Here is a 16,392-nt window from a genome sequence, read left to right on the forward strand (position 1 = left end):
ATTATTTTGAGTTGTGGAAGGACTCCTTAGGGCTGTCTGTTAAAGCCTATGAATCCCTTCCCAGGATAATATTTTAAAATGCATACAATAAAATCTATGGGATTAAAGAGGGAATCAATTGTATTAAAATGCTTTTACCATTGGATTAAACAAGTTTGTGATGTAGTAATAGATGTGCTTCTATCTTTATATATGAATTGACAAGATAAATAATTTAAACTATAGACAAGTTAAAGTTCAATGTTATCTTTTAAATATCTATCAGTGTGAAGGCTAACTACTGTGTTGTCCTATGGAGGATTAGGAATTGAAATTGGATCCATCTAGATTTGAAAAACGTTAACATATAAGTTTTCATCTTTTTCCACATTTGGTCCACAAATGAGTGTAGATGTGGAACGCTGGAAAACAAAGTCATTGTCTGGGTATTGATATGCAAATACTTGATTTCACTATTAACTGAATAACTCCAAGATGAGGAATTATCCAGTAGTCAGCCAGCTCTGTTCCACAAGCATATTTATTTATTTAAGTTTTTAATGTAAATTCCAGTTAGTTAACATTCAGTGTAGGATTAGATTCAGGTGTTCGATGTAGTGATTCACCATTTACATAAAACACCTGATGCTCGTCACAGCCAGGGCATGGGCATCTTTAAAATGGCAAGTTGGATGCCATCTGGAAGTGGATTTAATAACTACCATGACTGCATATTAGGCATGAGCATAAATAATCTTTTGAGATCTCTGGGACAACCGTAGTGTGATATGAAAATATCTCTGCTATTTGTGACAAAATGACAGATATCGCTAATACTTCTTTCCTACATTTATAATTGAGTGCAATGCTAAATTTCACTTAAAGGCATTTAAGATAATAAAAGATGTATTTTTTTTCCAGTCCAAGTTATGGACTCTCTCAGTGCTATCTGTAGGTCCCAGGTTAAGACCCACTAGAATGGAAGCAGAACAATGAGTGGTTATGTAGGATGGAACTATTCATTTCCTTCCTTTTCACTCTAATTTGGAGTGGAAGGATTGTCTTTTTTATGAACATAGATCACATTATAATACACAAAACAAAAGAGGCACAAGCCAGGTCTATTCTACAATGTCCTGCCAGCTCTTGAGGGTGGAGCTTGGGGTGGATATGGCTAAGGAGTGTGGTCCAGACAGGAGGACCTGTCTGGAGGGTTTTTACAGTTATCTACTCATGTTCTTGGTGGAGTCCATGGAGCTAAGCACAGAGCTATGTATATACCTCATGCTGAATCCTAGTTGAAACATGCACAACTCAAAGCCCAAACATCCCTTGAAATTCATAAACACTATTTATGACCTTTATCACAGTGACTCCAATAGTTACAAAGACTCTTGGGAATTCACCAGCTTTGTACGAGTGGTCTGGCTACTGCATACTCACATGGGAAGCAGGCCCGTAGGTTTTAGACATGATGTCAGATTCATGAACAGGGGAGCAGGGGTTGGGAAGTAACGTATCTGTGATCAGGCCCCAAGAAAAAGAGGAGAAGGAAGCTGGAGATTTCTGCGTCATACATTACTTGGTTAAAAAAAAACTCAGTGATTTTCATTTTGACATGACTCTTTGACTAGACAGTGTCAACATGAGTGGCTCAGGCTGATTCTGTCAAAATTCCATCTTTGTCCCCTTCGCTGTCTTCTAGAATTTTCAGTCAATTCTTTGGTCTTTCGGATGAGGAATTGAATCTTTAATGCCATCTTCTTTCACCTCATTGTTTAATCATTTAATATTCAGGAGATAAATAGTGAACATCTGCCATGTGCACCATTCTAAGCATTATGGATACCACGATGAAAATTTCCTGCTTGCAAGGAGTCTGAATTCAAGTTGGGGATGTACATAGACAATTTCATCTCACTTAACCCCAAGAGACTCTGGCTGGATGCCTTGTTTTGAAGAAGAGAATTAACATTTGCTGTATTTTGATTAGAAGCCTTCATTATTCATTATACAATACCTAATTCTTGAAAGAATCCCGTAATGGGATGGAGTTCCCACAGCATATCTACCAGTAGCCAGTATCTCTGAACAGATTTTTAGACAGACCGAGGGTCGAATCTTACTTCACTGCTTTCTGAATGGATCTTAGTCAAACTGCTTAACCTCCCTGAATACCAGTCTCCCCAATCTAATAAATTAGTGACATCAATAATCTACTTCACAGGGTAAAAATGAAATGAAATAAAGTAATTTAAAATATTGAGCGTACTGTGAGAACTCAATAAATGTTTCCTTTCTTACATCCTTCCATTTTAAGTTAATATTAAGGCAATTGTCTATTTTTACACATGGCCCTCTCTGGGATAGAGCTCCCATTAGGGTATGTATCAATGGCAACACTGGAAAGTATCCAGTGGAAATAAAAGCTTATGATCAATGGTCAGGTCTTGCCTTCACCCTACCAGTGCTCTAGGGACATACAACTGCTGCTACATTGGGCATGAAATGATTTAACTGTTATATTCTGTGCGACTGTTAACAGGGGATGTTTAATAGTGTTACATGGGCAGTGTCCTTGCTCTGTGGAAACTGGGAGTTCCTTCTTATTCACTTTCTTAAAAAAGAAAGTTTAATTTTCTTCTTCTCTTCCCTTTTTGACAGCAGGACGATGCTGATTTCACCAATGAAATAGCTAAGAAGAGCACAAAAGCAGACATTTCAAAGCATTCCAGACCTAAAAGGAAAAGAAGGTCCTGGAATGTTCAGAAGACCCGCCCGAAGCAATCCCTCAGACCCTGAGGGAGGAAGAGTCCATATGAACCACACTAAAAGTTAGAATTTATTGTATATCAGTAAGTTTAATAAAATTTATTTTGAAAAGTATATTTAAACACTAAAATAAGATAATGTGTATCTGTATTTAAAAATCACACTGTAGATTTAGCTTGTTTAATACTGTTGCTGGTCCTGCCAATATACACTTTTGTTTACTACTTTTAGATCTTTGAGATGACCTTTATCATTTAAAATAATATGCTTATGCTTTTACTTATTGTTTCATCACCTATAGATGGCATCTTTCTTTTTTAAAGATTTTATTTATTTGGCAGAGAGAGAGTGCGCACAAGCAGGGGGAACAGCAGGCAGAGGGAGAGGGAGAAACAGACTCCTCCCACCAGGACCCTGGGATCATGACCTAGCCGAAGGCAAATGCTTAACCCACTGAGCCACCCCCAGGCGCCCCCCCCTAGATGACATCTTTAAATACTCTGCCTTATAAATGGGAATTTTACCTTTGTTAACCTTATTTTTATATCTTCTTTCTCTCTTCTACTTTTTAGTTGTTGAAGTCAACCTCATACTTAAAAGGGCAGAGGAGGAGGTTATCAGGCAAAAAAGTCAGGAACAAAGGTTTAAAGAAAATATAATTTTTTAGACTTTTTAGATTTTGTAGTATATTTTCTCTGGCTTTTACTTCTTTGATCACCTATCTCAGGGCTCTCAAACTTTTCTGTGTGTGTATAAGAATGAGCCAGAGTATTTCTTCAATATGGAATTTCTAGCATTCAAACCCTATCTTTGGAGCAGGTATGGAAATCTTCATATTTACCAAGCACTGCAGGCAATTTTGAAGCAGGTTACCCTCAGAGCATACTATACAAAATATCAAATTTCCTTTCCCTTGGTGATGACTATCTTTTGGCCCATGATAGCAGAAGATGTCATTCCAAATGTGATCCATGTGCATTCTACAACTAGTGGGCTGGCCAGCTAATCTAGAGACCATACACAGTCATATGGCCTGGAGTTGCTGGAAATAATTGGAACTCAGTAGATGGAATCTAGGAAATACATTTGTAGTGATGAATAATGTCCCCCATCATGCACCAGTTTATGGCTTGGGTTGGTAGATAGCAGCACTATGTTTCATATACCCTGAAGGAGCTCTTTCAATGAGAACCAGCTGCTTTAGCAAGTGGTTCACCCGGTCTTTGCAGAGATACCTGGAGTGCTCCCCAAGAAGACTGCTCACCTGATCGGTTTACTGAACGCGAACAAAGAAATTGAGGATATTTTCCCTTCAACAGAAGAGATGGTGGAGCTAGTATGTAGCATTCCAGTTACATACTTCCAATACACTAGGAGAGAGGCCACTGGAATCTTCCTTTAATTCTGATGTCATGGCGGAAAGCTTAGAGGCCCATCCATCTCTACTTTTGGACGGCTAAGGGGCACATGATAAGGAACCTCACTTCCTTTGCATCTAACTTCAGGGACATATGACAGGACATAACAGATATATCCTTGTTGCTGTTCAGCAACACCGAAACCAGTGAGGGTTCAATCAAATCAGGAAAACAGAACGTCTAAGTGGTCTGGATTCAGGTTGTCTCCCACAACGGAAAAAGATGTTGAGGAAGTGAAGGTCCAGAAGAGGGCGCGAGAGGATCAGCTAAAGCATATGAATGGGTCTTCCTGAAGTCCCGGTGTGGGCGGGGGACATGGGGGCAGCCCAGTCTGAGGACTCCACAGGCAAGAGGCTATGGCAGGGCAGAGGAAAGAGCCGACCAGATGAATTGGGTGCCAGGGGTGGGGGCGGTGGACCACATGTGAGCCCCCAGGAGAGAGGGCTGTTCTGGAGCCGCTTTAAGTCCTGTTCGAGAGGACTCTGCAGCAGGGGGTGGACTCCTGAATTTACAGGGACAGAAGGACCGAACATGCCCGCCAGAGGAACGTGTATTGCTGCCATCTCTGTAAGTGTAGACAGTTGTTCTCAGGCTAGACTGAAGTACCACACAGGCCAGCCAAGGAAGGGAATCCGCTTTGTTCTTCCCTCCCAGCTGGGGGGTAACTGCAGACACCTGCAATGAGAAACCAGCACCAGATTACACTTATTCTGCCTTCTACCTTTCTTCTTTCCTCTGCTCCAAACCCAGAGGGACCTAAATCAGAGTCAGAAAACCAGCTGGGAGAAGAAGCAGTGAGGGAGGGAAATAAAAAAGAAGTTCAATATAGCCCCATTATAGCCTTCTGAGCTTGTCAAACCTAGGAGGGGCAGGATGATTTCACTTTAAATAAAATTCAGACTTTTAGAAAATTGCACTTGGCTGGGTACATTTATTACTATTCTTATGCTTGAAAGTGAAGGGAAGTCCTCTTATTCTCTAATAGTGATTGAAGACGTGGACTTTATCAGAGATTTCATACAGGGACAGGCAAAGAACTCAGCTCACAGAGTAAGCTCACTTGGCAGTAAGGCAAAGAATAAAGTTATTTTCTGATTGAGTCGTAAGGGTCTTGATTGTTCAGCTTAGCAGTTACCTGCCTTGGTTAAAAAGAAAAAATCAAGCAGCACATAGTAGGCAAACCAGCTTATCTTGACTTCATTTACTTTAAAGACAAGCAGAAGAAAGGACTTTCTGAGTATTTGGAAGATTTCGCTGAAGGAAGCGGATATGGCTGTGAGTAGTTTTGAAAGTATCAGATGTTACAAAATTGAGTCTTGTGGCAGAAGGCAAACTTGTTCAGTGGTGCTGGGGCTACTGCCATGCCTTCAGTCACCTCTTTTTGTACGTTTCCCGAAAGTGACTTTGCCTGTTTGAGGCTTGGCTAGGGTGTAGCTAAGCCTATGGCAGGAGTCTTTTATTGCTTTGTGGATTTCAAAGAGTCTATTGTTTTGCTGTTCGCATCTTTCTCAGCCTGAAAAATTCTTGCAGTTGAGTTGAAATGTCTGTTTTCTACTCAAGAAGGTAGAAAATGAGATCACAGGGTAATGTCACCATTCTAAATTATTTAAATTCCAATCTCCTTTTGCCTGAATTTATAAACTTCCACATGCTAGTGAACTCTCAGTATAGGGTTGAAAACGATATGGCTTAGTCAAAATAGGATATAAAATCTTGGACATAAAAATAGGAATAGAAATAAACTGGAAGATGACTTTAAAATAACCTTAATTTCTACTCAACCCCTGGAGGTGATTCTAATTCTTTTTTTTAACCCTAACCATAATCCTCTGAATAATCTCTAGGAAAGGACTGATTCTCATTACTATAAATGTTTTAGTTAGACTTTGTTTTCAAATGCAAAGAAATTCTGAGAATGAAGCATTTTGTTGAACTAAAATTGTATTGCTGGTGCTTATAAGCATTGGTTTCTAGTCTTGCACTAAGTATCTCTCCAGGAGTGAATCTAAAGCGACCACGTGAGAAAAATCCTGGAAAACTGGTTCACCTGTGTTCAGGATCCCATGAGAGGAGGGTACTTGCAGGGTTAAAATACTGATAAAGCTGCTTGTGGTATCTCCAGCGTGCAGGTCTACCCTTAAATCCAGACCAAGGAGCTTACCAGGCTTTCGCCCAAGACTATAACCCCAAATTGCCCTAGTCTAGGCTTTTAAAAATGCCCATTTGAAGGAAGCATCTATTAGGAAACACCGTATTAGGGAAATAATTGACATCAACTCCTCAGCAGGCTTTAAGTTGTGTCCTTGAGTCGGGTTCTATGGCTGAAAAGCAATGTACTTGACCATCAGCTTTGCCCTTTCCAGACGCCCTCCCTGTGCTGCAGTGTAATGGGATGTTCTCCGTTTTTATGGAGGTCGCAACAAGAGAGAAGCATAGGAAATTTGCTCCTTCATTTACTCTGACACCGTCTATTACATTATTTAATGTGCCCTATATAAATCCTCATATGAGACATTCTTTTAGAATTTGGTTCTAAGGAAAAAAAAATATCTCCCCTGAGGAACTCACTGCTAAATACCTTTCTTTCTGTTATAGGAACTTACTATGATTTATCTGGTTACATTTTATTCTCATGGTTCTGAAATACGACTGCAACTTATCAACCTTTTTAACCTATATTTTGTGTGTTGTTTCAAATTACTTTTGAGAAGGGGTAGAAGTTAACAAATAAGTAATCCTCGGTGGTTTGCCTTTTTTTCCTAGTCTTAGAAAACTACCTTTTAGGAATGTTTTAATTACCAAGTTATTTTAAAAGTATAACATCAAAAAATATCCTTATTTTGACATGGAAATAACATTACCTATTTCATGCTGCTATTGTGTTGACCATAAGAGATAACATATCTAAGCACTTAAAACAGATCCTGACCTCCTTACCTAAACAAAATGGTTGAATATATCTTTAATTCATTACTCTCCATATGGCACATAACAATGCACCTTTGCCCAGAGGGCATGTTTATTTTTTAAATTTATCCAATTTTGTTATTATGTATAGTTGTTTATCAAAAGTCAAGCCTTCATTATACAATAAGTATACATCTTCACAGAAAAAATAGTGATTGATTTATTTACTGATTTTACAAAACATATCCCCCAACTCATTCATTGTTTTATACTGCTTTTGTCCATTTCAAAGAAGCAATAAACAATATCTAGTCATTATTTTTCTGATATAAAATTGTTTTCTTTTCATAATCAATTGCATTTTTGTCAGCTTTTTGAAAGCAATACTTGCTTTCGTCTTCAAGTTCTTTTATTCTATAGTACTCTTAAAAGAATTTCAAAGGGCATAGAAAACAGCTATCTAAATTGTATAGTGGAACACATTTAACCATCATTAGGTTATTGCTGAAATAGTTTCTAAGGCAACTATTTTCTGGATAAGTAATTTAAGTAACTATGTTTCTGAAATATTAGAATGAAAACTTATCTTTTTAAAAAAGATTTCTAGAGAAAGAGAGTGTGGGGGGCAGGAGGAGCAGAGGGAGAGGGAGAGAATTTTAAGCAGAGTCTCCGCTGAGCACGGAGCTGATGCGGGGCTCCATCTCATGACCCATGAGATCATGACCTGAGCTGAAACCAAGAGTCAGACGCTTAACCAACTGGGCCACCCAGGAGCCCCAAACTTGTCTTTTATAAGAGTAATAATTGTTATTTTTCAAATCTGTTGATGAAATATATACTTCCTGGAAAAATTTACCTGTAAGAAAGATAAAATTTCATTAGTAAAGAAAATTTAAAACCATGTGAGTTTAATATCTGCCTCACAGAAGTACCTAGACTGATTTACTAATGAATTCGTAAGTTTATACTTCCATAAGTTAAAGCTGCTTCCGTCTATTGCTCCTTCATGGATATTTTGAGTTCTTAGAACTTAATGACCCTACGTATCAAACAGTAGAAAGAGGTAATATTTGTTACAATATCCGCCACATTTAGGATCCCACCACTAGACTCATATAGTACTTAGGCTATCACCAAATACAATCAGGAGTCATAACAATGATGAAAAATTGAGAAAACAATGAACAGTCTTCTTTCCTGCATTTTTTAAAGGTGGTGAAAACTGAGGAGTTGGGAGTCTTACGGCATTACAAATATTTGTCAAAACAAAACAAGACAGGACAGCACAACAACAACCACCATTTAACCTGTGAAATTATAGTTGACCCTTGAACAATGTAGGGATCAGGGCACCGACCACCCTACACAATTGAAAATCCGCCTATAAGTTTTGACTCCCCCCAAAACCAAACTACTAATAGCGTGCTATTGACCAGAAGACTGACCAGTAACATAAACAGTCAACTAACACATATTTTGTATGTTCTGTGTATTATATACTGTATTCTTACAATAAAGTAAACTAAGGAAAAAATGTTATTAAGAAAATCATAAGGAAAAGAAAATACAGTACTGTACTGTACTGTATTTATTGAAAAAAAAAATCCACATATAAGTGGACCCACGCAGTTTAAACTCATGCTGTTCAAGGATCAACTAACTGTAAGTGAGGTATTTTGACAAGAGAGGGTTCTGCTTCCCTAGAGAGAAAATGTCAGGTACATCTAAGCGGTTTTATTGTCTTTATTTCATGTTTCCATAATTCATACTACTCCTTGTGCCTTCTTTGTCATGATTCCACTCCAAATGGTAAAGGTGAGGAAAGAAGATGAAACATTTCATCCCTTAGGCTGCTTATGGCCATGACTTTTCATGATTAATTAAGACCTGAAGCAAATGAAATACCCTTAATTTTTAACTTAGAGAATTTACAAAGTAAGGAAAGTATTTGCTGAGTGGTTAATCATAGTGACCTACTGAAGAAATATGTTGCTGTGGCTGGCGGCATGAGCAGTTGAAAGAGCCCGATGAAAGAGAAAAAGGGAAGGACGTCCTAGAAGCTGGGAAGGTGAGTCAGGGTATTTCCAGGCAATAGTAAAATTTTTAGTTTTAGGTCTGTGGCTGAGGGACAGTGGGTGGATTTCTTCAAGAGTTGTGAAGCCTGTAGGGCAGACGGGGGCGCCAGAATGCTGGCTGTGGTGTCCAAGGCGTCCAAGGTATCCAAGCGAGTATCACTTTATTTCACTCTTGTTGAAAACTTTCATCCCAGCCTTCCTGGGGACTTTTTTTTTTTCTTCTTAAAGGGAACATACCCAAATTTTAAAATGGAATTCATTTTTTTTTTTTTTAAGATTTTATTTATTTATTTGACAGAGAGATAGAGAGCACAAGTAGGCAGAGAGGCAGGCAGAGGGAGAGGGAGAAGTAGACTCTCCACTGAGCAGGGAGCCCGACGTGGGGCTCGATCCCAGGACCCTGGGATCATGACCTGAGCGGAAGGCAGCCGCTTAACCGACTGAGCCACCCAGGCACCCCGTGGAATTCATTTTTGATACTAGAATTTGATGTATTCAAATTTAGAGTCATCTTTGTTAGAAAAATCCTAAAACAATTGTTACTGTGATTGAGCAAAGCCATGTAAAATGTGTTTGGTTCCATGTGTGACTATGTCTCTATAAAGTGGAATGTAAGTAGGCTTCGAAGACTTGTGTTGATAAGGGCTTTAGTGCCCTCTGTGTATTTTGCTTTTTTTTTCCCTCCGATGTTTTGATACTTAAAAATTCTCATTACTTTAAAGGAATGTTGATACCATCCAGGCTGCTTAAAGCATAGTGCGTGAATCTAAGGAAATGTTCAATATTTTATAGTCAGAAAAAATAGATTTTTGTATCTTGACCTTTAAGTTAAGCTTTTCTTTTCAGAACTATATTACATTGCAAAGTAACAGGGAACTGGAACCAGCTTGTGACCTTTGGTTAACACATAGTTCTGAGAAATGGGAAAAAGGCATTGCATAGATCAGGAATTTTATTACCAAAAAGAATTAGGAGTCAGTTGCAAGTTCTGCCTTTCTTAGAAAGACAGCTAGCCATACAATTTCTGGGACAGATGTTCTCTCTTGGAGGATTCTGTTCGTTAATCCCCGAAACGCCATCCCGAGGCTTCTATGTGAAGTGAGAAGCAATTAGACTACAGAAGGTGAAGATGGGAAAGGAGGTGAGGAAATGTTTAGCATGTTGCTGTCAGGAACATTCTGGAAGGTTGTTCTCATTAGTTAAAGTCAGCTTGCTTAAAATGTAGCAGACTCTAATTAACACTAATTGAAAATTCCCCTAGTGGATTAAGAGCGTTGCTGTGATTGGGTAGGGAAGTAAACCAGAGGAGGAGAAGGTGCAATTACATGTCCGTGAGGCCATGATGCCCACCGGTTTGTATCGACAACCGATCCTGTGGGTGCTACCTTCAGAACATATCCGGAATCCGCCAGATCGCACCACTGCCCCTGTTGTCACCCTGGAACAAACCACCTCCATCTGGCTGCTTTGATTGTCACAGAGCCCCTTGACTGGTCTCCCTGCTACTACTCCTGCCCCACTACCTATTCTCCACACAACAATGAGAGAAATCCTGTTAGGACAAAGTCAAATGATGTCACTTCGCTGCTCAAAACCCTGCAGTGGTTGCCATGACACTCGGAAAACAACAGCCAGTTGCACGATGACCCACAAGGCCCTCAGGGTCTCCTTGACCTCACCTCCGGTTGCTCCCTGCTAGTGCCCTGGGCTCCAGGCACACTGGCTTCTCTGCTCAGCTCTTGCTTGTATCTCTTGCTGGATCAATTGCCCTGTGCTCAAATGTTCTCTTCTCAGTGAGGCCCTTCCTGACGCCCTGAAATAAAAGAGCAACCCTATTCTCCCCACACCCTCCTGGACTACCTACCCCTTTACCATCTCTGCTTTTCTCTGTGGCCGGTGTCGCCATCTGCTTACCCTCCGTGTTTACTCGTTCGTTTGTATATTGCCTGTTCCTTTCACTGTAATGTGTGCCCCCTATGGACAAGAGCTTTGTCATGTTCACTACTATTTCCTCAGCACCTCAAACATTGCACAGAGTAGGGGCTCAATAATTACTTGAATGAATATTAAAACTAGCAAAATAATTTCATTTTGAACAAGTGCTTATTTGGGAATTATAGTATTTAAAGCACCTTGTTAAATACTTGGGAAAAAATGCTCCAGGAAGGTAAATTTCACAGATGCAGAGTGGGCCAGGACTCAGACGCAGGCAAGTTAACAGACTCTTGATCATTGGCTTGCTTTCTCAGTATGGCTGGAAGAAGCAGAAGACTTCAGTGCGGTGATAGGATACTTTCTTCACTGCAAGGCAATCGAACCATTTAATGAGTAACAAAAAAATATTTTCCTTATGTAAAAGGATATGGTTTTTTAGCAAGTTTTTTTTCCAGTTTTGTTAAGATATAATTGACATATATTCTGTGTAAGTTGAAGACGTAAAGCATAATGACTTGGCTCACAAATTTTGTGGAAGGGTTACCACAGTAAGTTTGGTTAATATCCATCATCTCATATAGAAATAAAAAAAAAAAGAAAAAAAATGTTTCTTTTCCTTGTGATGAGAACTCTAAGGATCTACTCTCTTAATTTTCAAATATATAACATAGCAGTGTGAACTATAGTCAACATGTATACATTACATACCCAGTACTTATCTATCTTATACCTGGAAGTGTGTACCTCTAGGCCATTTTTATCCAAATTCCCCCTTGCTCACCCCCTGCCTCTAATAACCACAAATCTGTTTTTTTTCTTTTAATATTGCACATATAAGTGAGATTATACAGTATTTGTCTTTCTCTGTCTGACTTATTTCACTTATGAATGAACATAATGCCCTCAAAGTTCATCCATGTTGTCACAAATGGTAGGATTTCCTTCTTTTTTTATTGGTTGAATAATACGCCATTTATATATCTACCATGACATCTTTATTCATTCATCCATTGACGGACACTTAGGTTGTTTCCATGTCTCTGCTGCTGTAAATAATGCTGCTACAAACATGGGGGTGAACATATTTCTTCAACATAGTGTTTTGATTTCCTTGGATATATTCCCAGAAGTAGAATAGCAGATCATATGGTAGATCTATTTTCAACTTTTTGAGAAACCCTCACACTATTTTTTGTAGTGGCTGCACCAGTTTGCATTGCCATCAACAGTGCATGAGGGTTCTTTTTTTTCCACCTCCTTGTTAGCATTTGCTATCTTTTGCCTTTTTGATGATGGCCATTTCAACAGGTATGAGTTGATATTCCATTGGAGTTTTAATTTGCATTTTCCTAATAATTAGTGACGTTGAGCATATTTTCATGTACCTGTTGGCCATTTGTATATCATCCATAGAAAAACATCTATTCGTGTCCTTTGCCATTTTAAAAATTGGGTGATGATGATGATGATGATTTTGACATTGAGTTGTATGAGTTCTAAATGTATTATCAGATATGTGGTTTGCAAATATTTTTCCCATTCTGTAGTTGTTTTTCTGTTTTGTTGTTTCTTTGGCTGTGCAAAGCTTTTTTGTTTCATGTAATTCTACTTGTTTATTTTTGATTTTGTTGCTTGTGCATTAGATGTCAGATTCAATCATTACCAGGACCCATGTTAAGGAGTTTGTTTTTTTTTCCTTTGTTTTTGTCTAAGAATTTTATGGTTTATAGTCTTACATTTAGTTTTTAATCCATTGTGACTTAATTTTGTGAATGGTATAAAAATCTCTTACCGTGTGAAAATCCAATTTTCCCAGCGCTATTTATTTAAGAGACTGTCTTTTCTCCATTGAATGCTCTTGGCAACCTTGTCAAATATTAGTTGACTGTATAGGCATGGGTTCATTTCTGGGTTTTCAATTCTGTTCCATTGTCTATGTGTCTGTTTTTATGCCAGTGCCACACTGTTCTGATTACTATAGCTTATAGTATAGTTTGAAATTAGGAAATGTGATGACTTCTGCTTTGTTCCTTCTCAGGTTTGTTTTGGCTATCCAGGGTTTTCATGGTTCCATATAAGTTTTAGAATTGTTTTTTCTCCTTCTGTAAAAAGTGCCATTATAATCTTGACAGGGTTTGCAATGAATCAATAAATGGCTTTGGGTAGTACAAACACTTCAACCATATTAATTCTTCCAATCCATGAACACAGAGTGTCTGTCCATTTCTTTGTGTCATCTTTGATTTCTTTCATCAGTGTCTTGTAGTTTTCCGTGTAGAGAGATTTTAGCTCCTTGGGTTAAATTTATCCCAAGTTTTTTTTTATTGTTTTGGTGCTATTGTAAGTGGGATCACTTTCTTTATTTCTTTTTCAGATGATTTACAGTTAGTGTATAGACACACTACTGATTTTTTTAATGCTAATTTTGTATCCTGTAGCTTTACTGAATTTGTTGAAGAAATCTAATAGATTTTTGGTGAGTCTTTGGGGTTTTCTATATATAAAATCATCTTTTACAAGTACAGCAAATTTTACTTCTTTTTCCAATTCTGATAACTTTTGTTTCTTTTTCTTGCTTGATTTCTCTAGCTAGAACTTCTAATACTATGTTGAACTGGAGTGGTGAGAGTGGGCACCCTTGTCTTATTCCTGATCTTAGAGGAAAACTTTCAGTCTTTCACCATTGAGTGTGATGTTAGCTGTGGGCTTGTAATATATGGCCTTTACTGTGTTGAAGTATTTTCCTTCTAGACCTAATTTGTTAAGAATTTTTATCATAAATAGATGTTGAATTTTGTCAAATGCTTTTTCTGCATCTATTGTGATCATCATATGATTTTTTCTTTCTTTTTTTTTTTTTTTAAGATTTTATTTATTTATTTGAGACAGAGAGAATGAGAGACAGAGAGCATGAGAGGGAGGAGGGTCAGAGGGAGAAGCAGACTCTCCACCGAGCAGGGAGCCCGATGCGGGACTCGATCCCGGGACTCCAGGATCATGACCTGAGCTGAAGGCAGTCGCTTAACCAACTGAGCCACCCAGGCGCCCCTGATTTTTTCTTTCATTCTATTAATGTGATATATCACATGTATTGATTTGTGCATGTTGAACCATCCTTGCAACAATATTCATTTGGGATATTGGCCTGTAGTTTTCTTTTCTTGTAGTGTCCTTCTCTGGCACTGTATCAGGGAAATGCTGACCTCGTAAAATGAGTTTCAAACTTCTGAAGTGTTCCCTCTTCTTCAATTTTTTGGAAGAGTTTGAGTAGGATTGATGTTAATATTTCTTTTTTTTTTTAAAGATTTATTTATTTATTTATTTGAGAGAGAGAGAATGAGAGAGAGCAAGCACATGAGAGGGGGGAGGGTCAGAGGGAGAAGCAGACTCCCCGCTGAGCAGGGAGCCCGATGCGGGACTCGATCCTGGGACTCCAGGATCATGACCTGAGCCGAAGGCAGTCGCTTAACCAACTGAGCCACCCAGGCGCCCCGATGTTAATATTTCTTTAAATGTTTGGTAAAATTCACCAGTGAAGCTATCTGGGCCTGGGATTTTCTTTACTGGGAGATTTTTGATTACTGATTCAATCTCATTACTAGTAATTGGTTGGTTCAGATTTTGTTTCTTTCTAATTCAGTGTTGGTAGGATGTAGGCTTCTAAGAGTTTTTTTTTTCATTTTTTCTGGCGTATAGTTGTTCATGGTAACTACTTATGATCCCTTTTATTTCTGTGGTATCAACTGTAATGTCTTCTTTTTCATTTATAATTTTGTTGATTAGTTTCCTCTTTTTTTTCTTGGTTCATTTAGTTTAAAGTTTGTCAATTTTGTTTATCTTTTCAGAAAACAAACTCTTGGTTTTGTTAATCTGTTGTGTTGTTTCCCTGTTCTTTATTTCATATATTTTTGCTCTGATCTTTATTATTTTCTTCCTTCTGCTAACTTTGGGCTTAGTTTGTTCTTTTCTTTCTAGTTCCTTGAGGTGCAGAGTTAGGTTGTTTCTTTGCAGTCTTTCTTGTTTCTTAATGTAGGCATTTGTTGTTATAAGCATTTCTCTTGGGCACTTGGGTGGCTCAGTTGGATAAGCGTCAGCCTTTGGCTCAGGTCATGTTCCTGGGGTCCTGGGATCAAGTCCTGCATTGGGCTCCCTGCTCAGCTGTGAGTCTGCTTCTCCCTCTCCTTCTGCTGCTCTTTCTCTCTCTCTCTCTCTCTCTGTGTCAAATAAATAAAATCTAAAAAAAAAAAAAAGCATTTCTCTTAGAACTGTTTAGCTGTATCCCATATATTTTGGTTTCCATTTTTGTTTCCTTTTTGTTTGTCTCAAGATACTTTTTAACATTTCCCCTTTAATTTCTTCTTAATCCTTTGGTGTTCAGGAGAGTATTGTTTAATTTCCATGTGTCCATGAGGTTTCCAGTTTTCCTCCTGTTACTAGGCTTCTAGTTTCATTCCTTTATGGTTAGAAAAGATACTTGGTATGATTTCAGTCTTGAATTTGGTAAGACTTACTTTGTGACCAAACCTATGTTCTATTCTAGAAAATGTTCTATGTATGCTTGAGGAGAATGTGTGTTCTGCTGTTGGGGGGGTAAAATATTCTGTATATGACTGTTAGGTCTGCTTGGTCATTGTTCAAATCTATTGTTTCTTTTTTTTTTTTTTTAAGATTTTATTTATTTACTTATTTGATGGAGAGAAAGAGAGGGCACTAGCAGGGGGAGTGGCAGGCAGAGGGAGAAGCAGGCTCCCCAACGAGCAAGGAGCCTAATTCAGGACTCAATCCCAGGACCCTGGGATCATGACCTGAGCTGAAGGCAAACACTTAACTGACTGAGCCATGCAGGTGTCCCTCTATTGCTTCTTTATTGATTTTCTCTGGGTAATATATCTGTTGTTGAGAGTGGGGTGTTAAAGTCCCTACCTATGATTGCGTTGCTCTTTATTTCTCCTTTGGCTCTGTTTTTGTTTTATATATTTAGAGACTCCAAAGTTGCATGCATAAATACTGATAATTGTTATTTCTTCTTGATAGATTGACCCATTTATATAATGACCTTGTTTGTCTCTTTTTATCATTTTTAGTTTAAAGTCTATTTTGCCTGATATAAGTATAGATATTGATTGAAATATCTTTTTCTGTCCTTTTACTCTCAATCTATGTGTGTCTTTAAGGCTAATGTGAGTCGCTTGTAGGCAGTCTATTGAATCTTGTTTTTTTTGTGATCTTTTTAAATGTAATTTAATCCATTCAAATGTAGACTTTATTGATAGGTAAGGACTTACTACTGTCATCTTATTCATTAT

General features: G+C 38.2%; 1 long non-coding RNA gene across 4 annotated transcripts in view; it reads left to right on the plus strand.

Moving 5' to 3' along the window:
• Nucleotides 1–16,392, plus strand: part of LOC123848094 (uncharacterized) — an 88,874-nt gene that overhangs the window by 65,904 nt on the left and 6,578 nt on the right. For 2 of the 4 annotated variants that reach the window (XR_006791666.2, XR_006791665.2), the window contains exon 3: nt 2,644–2,865. This is a non-coding gene — a long non-coding RNA (uncharacterized LOC123848094). Of the gene's footprint in view, nt 1–2,643; nt 2,866–3,980; nt 6,808–16,392 lie in introns of those variants that run through there. The other 2 variants (XR_010409636.1, XR_010409637.1) reach the window with 2 other exon arrangements.

Source organism: Mirounga angustirostris, unplaced genomic scaffold (genome assembly GCF_029215605.1).
Source record: "Mirounga angustirostris isolate CCGP_5_RB_7025 unplaced genomic scaffold, mMirAng1.0.hap1 SCAF_2, whole genome shotgun sequence".
NCBI classification, from domain to species: Eukaryota; Metazoa; Chordata; class Mammalia; order Carnivora; family Phocidae; genus Mirounga; species Mirounga angustirostris.